A 13,302-nucleotide genomic window follows, 5' to 3' on the forward strand; every position below is an offset into this window, starting at 1 on the left:
GCAATTTTCCTCCAGGGTCCTGGTGAGGGTTGTCACAATGCAGCGTTTGATTTTGTATGTGAGTTTGTATTAATGACGCATCTTTTTCAAACTGTGCTGCTTGTGGATGTTGTTGTGCCACATTTTTTTGTTGTTGCAAATTTGCTGTATTCCGTGATCACTTTTCTTAAATGATTAACTTCCATATTGGCTTGACCTGAACATCTTTCAATATTGAGAGTTAACGGTATCTCTTCCAAAGAGATGCTGATGAAGGGTGTAAACTGGGAAGAGGACTGGAGGATGAAGGTAAACACAATGCTCTGAAAATTGCCTTCGGGGGTGTCGTCAAAACGGAATCAGTTGCAAGATGGAACTGTGGCACACCGAAGAGCTAAAACTGAGAGCTTGCAAAAGAAAAGCATTTTCACAGAAATTGGAGAAATATAACTTTAAGGCCACAGATCTTGAGATAGCTCTTTAAAACTAGAAAACAGCATGCCAGTTTTTCATACTAAATCTGAGAAGTTAAGTGAAGTGAATCACCACCAGCACCCTGAGATCACCATGGTTAATTGATTGAGGTGATCGACACCAAAAGCGGTGAAATCTTGTGATATTCAGCATGTCATTCAGATTAGTCTATTTGCTGGAAGCAAGTGTCTTTGAAAATCAAGGTTTTTATGGATATGCTTTCCTTCTTTTCATTTTTTAAAGTTGATTTTGCCTAAGGATGTATCAGGTGGGTCTATAAAAGGTAACAAAGTGCCTTTTGACAGAGAAATAAGGAGATGTTATGGAAGTCAGATTGTATAGTTGCACTTGCCAGTTACAGGCAGACTTGGTACAGATTTTACAGTCATCAGGTAGCTAAGATGAGCCTGGATAGAGTAAGGTGGATTTATTCAGGAGCAAAGGATTTGAGGAATTGATATACCTCTGCAGAACGAGATTCATCGCCTGTACCACAAGATGTCACCACTGTCATCTCCAAGGAAGACAACTCAACCTGCAATGAGTCAAGAATAGGACACCAGAGTCAAATGTGGATCCCAGCAATGTGTGCGGAACACTCACCCTGCAGCACTGTTCCCTGTATTTACCAAAGAGACTCTCCAGCTGAAACAAACTGCAGCTGGCTTTTCGGGTAAGGGGTAAGTGAGAGAGAGGGAGGATGGCACAATGGCTCAGTTGTTAGCACTGCTGTCTCACTGCACCAGGGACCTGGGTTCAATTCCAGCCTTGGGTGACTGTGAGGAGTTTGCACTTTTTTCTTGTGCCTGCGTGGTTTTCCTCCGGGTGCTCCGGTTTCTTCCCCCAATGCAACAATGTGCAGATTAGATGGATTGGCCATGCTAAATTGCCCCATTAAGTCCAAAAGGTTAGGTGGGGTTACGGGGATAGGATGGGGGCCTGACTCTTGGTAGGGTGCTCTTTCAGAGGGTCGGTACAGACTCGATGAGCTGAATGGCCTCTTTCTGCATTGTAGGGATTCTATGATGAGGGTGCATCCATCTTAAGGCACTCCCTTCACATTTTTCATTTAAAAAAAATGGACACATCCGTAGGGCCATCTTCATGGAAGGGCTACTCCTCCATATAGCAGCCCCCAGTTGCAGCTGTGACCAGGCGAATGGGAGGAGCTCAAAGCCTTTTTTGGAGTACAGCCTCTCTACCTCAATCTGCTGTTCGGAGGGCACCCAGGAAGTTGGCCTGTCCGCATGCCAGTCAGCCTCTGATAATTTTCCTTAATTTGTCATGAACACCTTTATTGGCTACTCGCTGCTTGCTTGCAGGTAATCCTTCTGCTCCTTAAGAGGGGAGAGATACGTGGGGATTGGGATCAAGATCCTGGCCTAGAGGTCAGAAGTCTGAGATCTTGATGTGTTAGTGCTTGTGGCAATACCTAATTTTTTAAAGTTTTATGTAATATTTAGGGTTGATTTTCCCTGAGGTAGCTAGTGCTGACAAAGCAATGTCGGGCTAAGGATCTGAAGCAGGCATTAAGCCTTTATTTGCATATGCAAAGAGACTAATGCCTGATTCCGGCATGAGTAATATATGCCTCTGATTCAGTATGACATGTGTAAGTTTTTGCTTGTTTCCTTCCTGCTAGTTTTAAAAATATATACTTTTATTGAATTTTTGCATCTGTACACTGTACAATAAGATGGACAAGACAGTTTGAATGTACAATTTACATGTTCCCTTTTCATTGGCCTTCCACTCCCCCCCCCCCCCCCCCTTTGTTGTTTGGTCTCCACCTTGGGCCCTTTTGTCCATCGTAGGGGTTGTAGGCTCTGTTCCGTTTTGTATTTGTTGCTGCGCTCGACCAGGAAACTCAAACTTCCTTTGGGCTCTGGAAACTATGAAAATACAATTTAAATTGCAAATGTTGAATGGTTCTGACAGTCTCACACCAGTGTTCGATTCACTAATGTCCTTGAAGGAAGGAAATCTTCCATCCTTATTTGGTCTGGTCTATATGTGACTCCAGACCTGCAGCAATGTGTTTGACTCTTTACTTCCCCACCCCCAAGGGCAATTAGGGATGGGCAATAAATGCTGGCATAGTCTGTGATGCCCACTTCCCATGAATGAATAGTTACCCAGGAAAACTTACAAGAATTAAAACCACTTCTATCTTCTAGGCAACTATTGTACTGACCTCCCACAATTCCACCACGGATATTGCCCCACCCCCTGATCATCCATGAGACTCCCCCTACCACCACACTAAACGTAAAACCAGAGGTGTACTTTCGATGAATCACACAGTGCTGCAAGGTGGGAGCCCATATGGTTTTGCGCCTATCAGCAGGCAATACAGAATAACTCTGGGGTCTGATTGGTGGACTTGCTTTTAGAATGGGAAAACAGTTTGCCAGTCGTTGAGAGGTGGTGGAGACTTAGAGCAGTTCAGACACAGATCTCCTAAATTGGTGTAAAGTTTCTGAACTTTCATTGAGTGAACGTGCAAAGCAGCAACCAGTTTCCTGGCACTCAGTCTGGTGGGCGGTGTTAGAGGTGAAAATAGAACATAGAACATTACAGCGCAGTACAGGTCCTTCGGCCCTCGATGTTGCGCCGACCTGTGAAACCACTCTAAAGCCCATCTACACTATTCCCTTACCGTCCATCTGTCTATCCAATGACCATTTGAATGCCCTTAGTGTTGGCGAGTCCACTACTGTTGCAGGCAGGGCATTCCACGCCCTTACTACTCTGAGTAAAGTACCTACCTCTGACATCTGTCTTATATCTATCTCCCCTCAATTTAAAGCTATGTCCCCTCGTGCTAGACATCACCATCCGAGGAAAAAGGCTCTCACTGTCCACCCTATCCAATCCTCTGATCATCTTGTATGCCTCAATTAAGTTACCTCTTAACCTTCTTCTCTCTAACGAAAACAGCCTCAGGTCCCTCAGCCTTCCCTCATAAGATCTTCCCTCCATACCGGGCAACATTCTGGTAAATCTCCTCTGCACCCTTTCCAATGCTTCCACATCCTTCCTATAAGGCGGCGACCAGAATTGCGCGCAATACTACAAATGCGGCCGCACCAGAGTTTTGTACAGCTCCAACATGACCTCATGGCTCCGAAACTCAATCCCTCTACCAATAAAAGCTAACACACCGTACACCTTCTTAACAAACCTCTCAACCTGTGTGGCAACTTTCAGGGATCTATGTACATGGACACCGAGATCTCTCTGCTCATCCACACTGCCAAGAATCTTACCATTAGCCCAGTACTCTGTCTTCCTGTTATTCCTTCCAAAATTAATCACCCCACACTTTTCTGCATTAAACTCTACCTCTCAACCCAGCGCTGCAGCTTATCTATGTCCCTCTGTAACTTGTAACATCCGTCTGCACTGTCCACAATTCCAATGACTTTAGTGTCATCTGCAAATTTACTCAACCATCAACGTGGCACGGGTAACAACCCAGAGATAATAACTCTGTCCTAGATCTAAGTTTCCACCCTAGCTCCCTGAATTCCTGCTTTACATCCCTATCCCTTTTCCTACCTATGTGGACCATGACTTGGGGCTGCTCCCCCTCCCCCTTAAGGATCCCGAAAACACGATCCGAGACATCACGCACCCTGGCACCTGGGAGGCAACACACCAACCGCGAGTCTCTCTCGTTCCCACAGAATCTCCTATCTCTCCCCCTAATTATGGAGTCTCCAATGACTAATGCTCTACTCCTCTCCCTCCTTCCCTTCTGAGCAACAGGGACAGACATTGTGCCAGTAAAGTAAAAAAGCAGTTTATTATATTTGATTTTTTTCTTTCCTTTCCTTTGCACATGTCTAAACTTTCAGTTAATTTAAAATGTCCATCCCCAGGGAGCCTGTTTCGTTCCCCTCTCCTTGAGACATTCCAGGAATGCTGCATGATCTTTTGGGCTAATTGAGTTAGATTTCCTGCAATGTTTACAGTTCCCCTTCTTTACCCTACAGTCCTTAGCCGTAATGGTAGCAGTTTCTTGTGATTCTTTTGCCAGTTTGCACAATCTGTACTGCCGCTATCTTTTCTCACTTTGTTTCTATGCTTAAAATGATTTGGTGTGAATGTGGGAGAGTGAGAGCTCAATGCCTTTAAAATAGCCTGTTTTTCAAATAGTGCGAAGGCTTTATATCTGTCAGTTACATTATTAGACTAACACTGCAAGAGGGTGCACTTAATTTCTGTAATTTGTTCTTCTAACTGGTGAACTAAGATGACTCCTGCATTATTTGTCTTATCTCGCTTCTGTGTATCCCACCATTTTCTTTGTTCTCTAGGGGCTGCGTTGGGATCCCACACATCTCTGATCGTTGTTTTATTGTGCCAGAGTATTTTTTTCTTACCCGAACGCCAGACTCATGGATCCCGGGGGACCCCAGAAAAGCTGCCTCATGCCTCTCTTTTCCGTGATAACCATGTCGTCTCTATCACCCGCGTATCCGGTGTGCCTAGGCGACTGTGCTCAGATGCTTTACCTATTGTCCACTCCCGTAGGGTGGCGGTCCTGGCTTGGCACTGTGCCACGATAAATTTCGCGACCCGTTATTCACTCAACAGTCTATGCGTCTCAGATTCCCAACTAACTCTGGCCATCACGTGAGAGCTCAATTGCCCCCTTAATTCAGGCTCAGCATGGGTCCTCGAGCAGCCAATTAGTACTAAAGAAAATTGTATAGCGGACCAACAAAACAAAACCAAAAAAAGAAATTTTAAACTGAGTCATTTACTCACTTGGCCTTGATACCAGATTCGTTGGATGTTGCTTCACCGTCCTTCCGTCTTGCCGTGTGACTCTAATTTCTGGTGGTCAAAGGTTTGACTCCTTGCCTTGTCCACTAGCTCGAGCGGCGTCCAGCTCAGCAACATCCCGCCAGACTACACCAAATGTTAGAGGTGAAAATATTCATACGCGTATAAGTAAAAAAGCAGTTTATTATATCAGAATTCTGGGAGAAAAGGCCTGAGGCTCCGCAGCCTATTGACAGCACCCTTTCTCACTTGAGCTAAGGCTCACACGGGTTAATATACCGATTCAAGAGGCGGAATTAGTTGTATTCTCATTTACATACAATCAATCAACTATATTCACGTCACACTTCATTACATGCAGTCAATCAATTTTCCTCACATCCCAGTTGTCACATATATGGTTAAAGTGGGTGTTGTCCTGCCCGCTCCTAACTTCATACAGAAGTGATTCAAAACTAACATAATGATGTCCTGTCTGCAACTGGGGTCCTTGGGCTTATCAAGGACACATAGCATTTCTTGTTATGGGAAGCTGTTATCAGCGGCTGTTGAAATACTCCCTAGGTTCTCATGAGGTAGTTTACACAGTTTGTAACTTATTGTTCAGGAATGTGGCTAGTTCAGTCATTTTGTGTGTCTTTCATATTGCTTTAATAGCTAAAAGGACATTTTGTGTCCTTTGTGATATTAACAAGCATTGTGTATACAATATCTATTTCTACAAATTGCCTCTTCTAACCAGGCAAGTTTATGTGTTACGTCATGTCACTGCATCATTGATTATGCCTCTCCTCACCATGTGTAGGTTGTCATGCCCTCAAAATCTAGTGGCACCCGTGTCATTGGCAGCCTGCTTCATAACAACCTTACTTAAAACACAATGGGGGCGATTCTCCGATATGGAGGCCAAGTGTTCGCGCCGTTGTGAATGCCGTCGTGTTACACGACGGCGCGAACAGGGCCCGGGCACGACTTATTCTGGCCCCCACAGGGGGCCAGCACAGCGCTGGAGTGGTTCATGCCAAATGGGCACCGCGCCAACCAGCGCATGCGCAGTTGGGGCAGCCCAATCCTGCGCATGCGCGTGGAACGCCTTACGCACGCCGGCCCCTCACCAACATGGGGCCGATGTTCTGGGGCCGCGCGCGGAAGGAGGTAGGCCCGGAGGGGGGGGAAAGAGGCCAGCCTGCCGATCAGTGGGCCCCGATCGCGGGCCATACCCCATCGGAGGCCACCCCGGTGAAGGAGCCCCCCTCTCTCCCCCCCAGCGTTCCTGCAGAGTTCCTGCAGGCAGCAACCAGGGATGGACAGCACCGGCGGGAACCTGTCGTATCGTAGCGGCCACTCGGCCCATCTGGCCGGAGAATCGGCGCTCGCCGGTTCTCCGAGCGGCCCGGTGAGAATCACGCGCCGCTGGTTTCCGGGAGGTGGGAGAATTGCATGCGGGGGTCGGGGCGGCGTGGTGTGAAATCTCGCAGCGCCCCAGCGATTCTCCCACCCGGCGTGGGGTGGGGGTGTGTGGGGGGGGGGGGGGAGAATGGCGCCCTGTATATACTTATTTCATATTATAAACAATACCTGAACGCGCGAGAAGTACAGACACAATTTGTATACTCATCTGCTGACTTTCCCCGAATGTAGCTGCAGTTAAGCATTAAAATAAGTTATATAATTGTTCCAGTCTCTGGCTGCTGGGATGCACATCCCGTCAGTAAAATTATATAAAGCACCATAGTTCATATAGCTATGTTCATCCTGTGTCCGTTGTGAAATCAATGATGTTACTGCGCTGTGCTTGTAGTTGTTCTGAAATCTCAAGAGCCATCACGAGTCCCCACAGCTGCTGCTGTCGTTCCAACCTTTCTTGATCTTGAATGTTTAACCTAAAAATTTAAAGGAAAAGTGGAAAAGTATCCTTGTCGTCACCAGGTGTTCGATGTTGTCCGTATAAAGCCTTTCCTGTATGGGCCGAACACGAGATTGAAAGGCTCAATCTCAAACAGAAAACCGATCTTGCAAATTTGAAACGATCTGAAGTTATTCTAGCCAAGAATCCATTGTTAAGTTTCTAAACTTAATCTTATATTGACTTTACTCCCCTTTTGTTTGTTTTGGGAGGGTGATTTGTCATCCTCAGATATTTCTCCACAAAAAGCTGATTGAGCATTTCAGACCCTTTGTTTACTGTGCCGCAGAGCGTCTTACTGAAATCCACCCGGCTTCCACTTGTATTCATTGGGTTACAACGTTTCTGGGACATTGTACCTTCCCCTCTTCATTCCTCAATGACTACAAGGTCTGATCTTTTGGATTTTTACTTTATTTGATTTTTTTCTTTCCTTTCCTTTGCACATGTCTTGCACATAAATTAACTTTCAGTTAATTTAAAATGTCCATCCCCAGGGAGCCTGTTTCGTTCCCCTCTCCTTGAGACATTCCAGGAATGCTGCATGATCTTTTGGGCTAATTGAGTTAGATTTCCTGCAATGTTTACAGTTCCCCTTCTTTACCCTACAGTCCTTAGCCGTAATGGTAGCAGTTTCTTGTGATTCTTTTGCCAGTTTGCACAATCTGTACTGCCGCTATCTTTTCTCACTTTGTTTCTATGCTTAAAATGATTTGGTGTGAATGTGGGAGAGTGAGAGCTCAATGCCTTTAAAATAGCCTGTTTTTCAAATAGTTCGAAGGCTTTATATCTGTCAGTTACATTATTAGCGTAACACTGCAAGAGGGTGCACTTAATTTCTGTAATTTGTTCTTCTAACTGGTGAACTAAGATGACTCCTGCATTATTTGTCTTATCTCGCTTCTGTGTATCCCACCATTTTCTTTGTTCTCTAGGGGCTGCGTTGGGATCCCACCCATCTCTGATCATTGTTTTGTTGTGCCAGAGTATTTTTTTCTTACCCGAACGCCAGACTCATGGATCCCGGGGGACCCCAGAAAAGCGGCCTCATGCCTCTCTTTTCCGTGATAACCATGTCGTCTCTATCACCCGCGTATCCGGTGTGCCTAGGCGACTGTGCTCAGATGCTTTACCTATTGTCCACTCCCGTAGGGTGGCGGTCCTGGCTTGGCACTGTGCCACGATAAATTTCGCGACCCGTTATTTACTCAACAGTCTATGCGTCTCAGATTCCCAACTAACTCTGGCCGTCACGTGAGAGCTCAATTGCCCCCTTAATTCAGGCTCAGCATGGGTCCTCGAGCAGCCAATTAGTACTAAAGAAAATTGTATAGCGGACCAACAAAACAAAACCAAAAAAAGAAATTTTAAACTGAGTCATTTACTCACTTGGCCTTGATACCAGATTCGTTGGATGTTGCTTCACCGTCCTTCCGTCTTGCCGTGTGACTCTAATTTCTGGTGGTCAAAGGTTTGACTCCTTGCCTTGTCCACTGGCTCGAGCGGCGTCCAGCTCAGCAACATCCCGCCAGACTACACCAAATGTTAGAGGTGAAAATATTCATACGAGTATAAGTAAAAAAGCAGTTTATTATATCAGAATTCTGGGAGAAAAGGCCTGAGGCTCCGCAGCCTATTGAAAGCACCCTTTCTCACTTGAGCTAAGGCTCACACGGGTTAATATACCGATTCAAGAGGCGGAATTAGTTGTATTCTCATTTACATACAATCAATCAACTATATTCACGTCACACTTCATTACATGCAGTCAATCAATTTTCCTCACATCCCAGTTGTCACATATATGGTTAAAGTGGGTGTTGTCCTGCCCGCTCCTAACTTCATACAGAAGTGATTCAAAACTAACATAATGATGTCCTGTCTGCAACTGGGGTCCTTGGGCTTATCAAGGACACATAGCATTTCTTGTTATGGGAAGCTGTTATCAGCGGCTGTTGAAATACTCCCTAGGTTCTAATGAGGTAGTTTACACAGTTTGTAACTTATTGTTCAGGAATGTGGCCAGTTCAGCCATTTTCTGTCTTTAGTATTGCTTTACTAGCTAACAGCCATTTTGTGTCATTTGTGATATTAACAAGCATTGTGTATACACTATCTATTGCTACAAATTGCCTTTTCTAAACAGGCATCTAAGCCAATGAGTACCTTTTGTCTCATCATAACTATTCAAAAGTAATATAGGAGCACAAATGTAGTTACAGGGCCACCTATAGTTTATATCATAGTCCAGTATCACAAAATGCCCTCCAACTGGCGGCCTGAAGCAAAAGTGAGGTCACTGACCTAACATCAGGGTGTGAGCCTGTGAAGCCTTCCGTGAGACAAGGAGGAGATGCTGGCAAATTGATGTTGAGGGAAGCAGCAGGGTGACTCTTGACGTCCAGGCCAGGGCTGAGTGGGAGAGAGGGAGGAAGGGCAGGCAACCAACTAACCAAAAAGAACTGAGGCCACCAGACCAGATAGCTGGCAGCAGCAGCCAGCCAGGAGCAAACGCGGTCATTGAGGGTTGAGGCTCGTGACTCAGCCACCCATGCAAGAGCTGGCAAGAGCGGGCGCGGGGCAACTTCACCGGAGTCAGAGGTCAGCAAGGCTGAGAGTGGGAGGGCTGGGCAGCAGCCAACATCTTCTTTCTTCTTGTTGCTTTTGCATTTTGAATTTACTGCCTTTTTTGGTGTCAGTCGTTTCTCCCTCTGATCGATTGCGGTGTCATTTCTGATACCTGGCTTGCCCTGACCATCCGTTGGCACCACAGCTTTCCCCAAATGATTGCCAGCAGCCAATTACTCTGGTAAGATTTTTGCAGAGAACTCCAGCTGACCCTCACACCAAATTGTTTCACAATTTCCAAAGGCTCGCCCCCACCCCCCGCGCCCCCGCCACTCACAAGCTTGTTTAATTTGTCACTGCTTTTGAGAAGCTTAGACAATCAGCGGCTTTTGCTTAATGAGGCCTCTCTCGACAGGATTCTGAAGACATATCATGAATCTTTGAAATCAATTAGATCATCCCCAGTCAGTATGAAACAACACTTATGAATTTGGAAGCCAAAACCACAGGAAGTTGAAGGTGGAGCAAGAAGCCGAAGCTTGGCAAAAAGACCATTTGTCACTTTACTTTAAAAGGTTTGAGGTTTTGAGCAATGCTCAAACCGTACATTCATCCTTAACAGCAACACCCACAAAAACGTTTTGCTGACTTGTCTGATGACTTCGACCTGCCGATTTTCGAAGACAACACATCGGCTGAAAAACTTGGAACAAGATGTGGACCCTGAAAAGGGAATGGAAAGGTGGCACAGTGGTTAGCACTGCTGCCTTACAGCACCAGGGACCCGGGTTCGATTCCGACTTTGGGTGGCTGTCTGGGCGGAGTTTGCACATTCTTCCAGTTTGCGTGGGTTTTCTCCGGGTGCTCCGGTTTCCTTCCACAGTCCAAAGATGTGCAGGTTAGGTGGCTTGGCTGTGCTAAATTGCCTCTAGGTGCGTTATGGATTGTGTGGGGGATCAGGACTAAGGTAGGGTGTTCTTTCAGAGAGTTGGTGCAGACTCAATGGGCCGAATAGCCTCCTTCTGCACTGTAGGGATTCTATGATTCTGTGACAAGATACTGCTCAAGCTCATTTTTCTTCTGATGCTGAAGTGAGGGAAGAAACTTACCCTGAAGACATTGCTTATGGCCAAAATCTGTCCAATGGGTATGATTGAATATTTTGTAATAAATAGATCAGAGAACATAGGTAACATGGAAAATTTGGGAAAAGAGGTTGAGGTTTGAGACCAAAAGCAGTTTAGAAGTCTTCATGTGTCCCATTTTCTGAAGGTGAAGAGAAATGCATAATGGAAAGAAGAAATAGTTTGATCTTTTGGAAACCTCTAAGTCAGTACACTGTTATGCTTGCTAATTATTCCCTGACCCAAGTAAAGGAAAATAAGAATTTGTCAATGGGTACTCTAACTGCAGAATTGTTGGTAGAGATTGCAGATCATGAAACTTCCAAAAGTCATATTAAAGCTTTGTGTGCGTTTTTTCAAAGATAAAAAAATTATCTGGAAAAATTGATTCCGAGTTTTGAGCTCAGTTTGAAAAGGAGGGTTCATATAAGGAGGAAGTGCTGAGTTGTATTATTACCACAGTCAAACTACTGTCTTCCTTGGGACTACCTCTAAGAGGACATGATGAACCATCAGTGTCAAGTCGAAGAGGTAATTTTTTAGCCTGCCTTGATAATCTCAGTGAATTTGACGAACTTCTCAAGGAGCATTAGAAAAGTTATCAATATTGTGTCTCAGGGAAGACCATGGGCGGGATTCTCCGACACCCCGCCGGGTCGGAGAATCGCCGGGGGCAGGCGTGATTCCCGCCCCCGCCGTGTCCTGAAGTCTCCGCCACCAGAGATTCAGCGGGGGCGGGGATCGCGCTGCGCCGGTCGGCGGGGGTGGGAATTGCGCCTCGCCGGTCGGCGGGCCCCACCCCCACCGATTCTCCGGCCCGCGATGGGCCGAAGTCCCGCTGCTGGAATGTCTGTCCCGCCAGTGTGGATTAAACCACCTTTTGAACGGCGGGACAAGGCGGCGCGGGCAGGCTCCGGGGTCCTGGGGGGGAGGCAGGGGCCATCTGGCCCCGGGGGGGGGGGGGGGGGTGCCCCCACGGTGGCATGGCCCGCGATCGGGGCCCACCGATCCACGGGCGGGCCTGTGCCGTGGGGGCACTCTTTTTCTTCCACCTTCGCCATGGATTTCACTATGGTACAGGCGGAAGAGACCCCCTCCCCTGTGCATGCGTGGGGATGACGTCAGCAGCCGCTCCCGCACATGCGCGGACCCACATCGCCCGGCGAAGACCTTTCGGACCCGGCTGGCGTGGCACCAAAGGCCTTTACCGCCAGCCGGTGGAGCGGAAACTGCTCCGGCGCGGGCCTACCCCTTCAAGGTGAGGGCTTGGCCCCTAAAGGCGCGGATGACTTAATCACGATAATGGCAGAGTGGCTCATAAACTGATTCACTAATCATAGAATCATAGCATCCCTAAATTGCAGAAGAGGGCCATTCAGCCTATCGAGTCTGCACCATCCCTTCAAAAGGGCACTCTACCCATGCCCACTTCCCCGTGCACCCTGCCCAATCCCTAGAACCCCATAGCCAGCCCTGTCCATCCTTGGACACAAAAGGGCAAATTAGCACAGTCAATCCACCTAACCTGCACATCATTGGATTAAATGAAGTCAAAGATGTCAAATACTATTCATAATAGTTGATTCAGCATCAAGTGTGACTCATGTGGACCCGAGTTAACATTAGTATTACGATATGTGACCAGCAATGATGAAGTTGTAGAGTGATTTCTTTGTTTTGTCAGCTACAATCCCACACTTCTGAGTGCCTGGAGACAATGGTTTTGGATATCATTTCAAATTTAGGTTTGGACATCAAAAATTATTGTCATGGGCAGAGCTTCGATAATGCTACAAATATGGCAGGAAAATGTTCTACAAACAAGACTGAACAATGCAAGACCCTGTGCATTATTCATCCCATGTTCCCGTCACTCCTTAAATTTACTCTGCAATGCAACAGCTGAATCATGTGAGACAGCCGCACATTATTTTGACTTTGGCAAAACACGTATGCCTTCTTTTCGGTTTCCACACTTCATTGGACAAAGAACAAAGAAAAGTACAGCATAGGAACAGGCCCTCCAAGCCTGTGCTGACTATGCTGCCCGTCTAAACTAAAATCTTCTACACTTCCGGGGTCCTTATCCCTCTATTCCCATCCTATCCATGTATTTGTCAAGATGCCCCTTAAATGTCACTATCGTCCCTGCTTTCACTACCTCCTCTGGCAGCGAGTTCCAGGCATCCACTACCCTCTGTGTAAAAAAACTTGGCTAGTACATCTCCTCTAAACCTTGCTCCTCACACCTGAAAACTATGCCCCCTAGTAATTGACTCCTCTACCCGGGGGAAAAAGTCTGACCATCCACTCTGTCTATGTCCCTCGTAATTTTAAAGACCTCTATCAGGTCACCCCTCAACCTCCGTCGTTACAGTGAGAACATACTGAGTTTATTTACCTCTCGTCATAGCTAATGCCCTCCATACCTGGCAACATCTTGGTAAATCGCTTCTG

The 13,302-nt window shown here is 46.5% G+C and overlaps 1 protein-coding gene across 1 annotated transcript in view; it reads left to right on the forward strand.

Moving 5' to 3' along the window:
- The window catches only part of acvr1c (activin A receptor type 1C), a 295,659-nt gene that overhangs the window by 722 nt on the left and 281,635 nt on the right, over positions 1 to 13,302 (forward strand). The window lies entirely within an intron of this gene.

Source organism: Scyliorhinus torazame, chromosome 2 (genome assembly GCF_047496885.1).
Source record: "Scyliorhinus torazame isolate Kashiwa2021f chromosome 2, sScyTor2.1, whole genome shotgun sequence".
Lineage (NCBI taxonomy): Eukaryota > Metazoa > Chordata > Chondrichthyes > Carcharhiniformes > Scyliorhinidae > Scyliorhinus > Scyliorhinus torazame.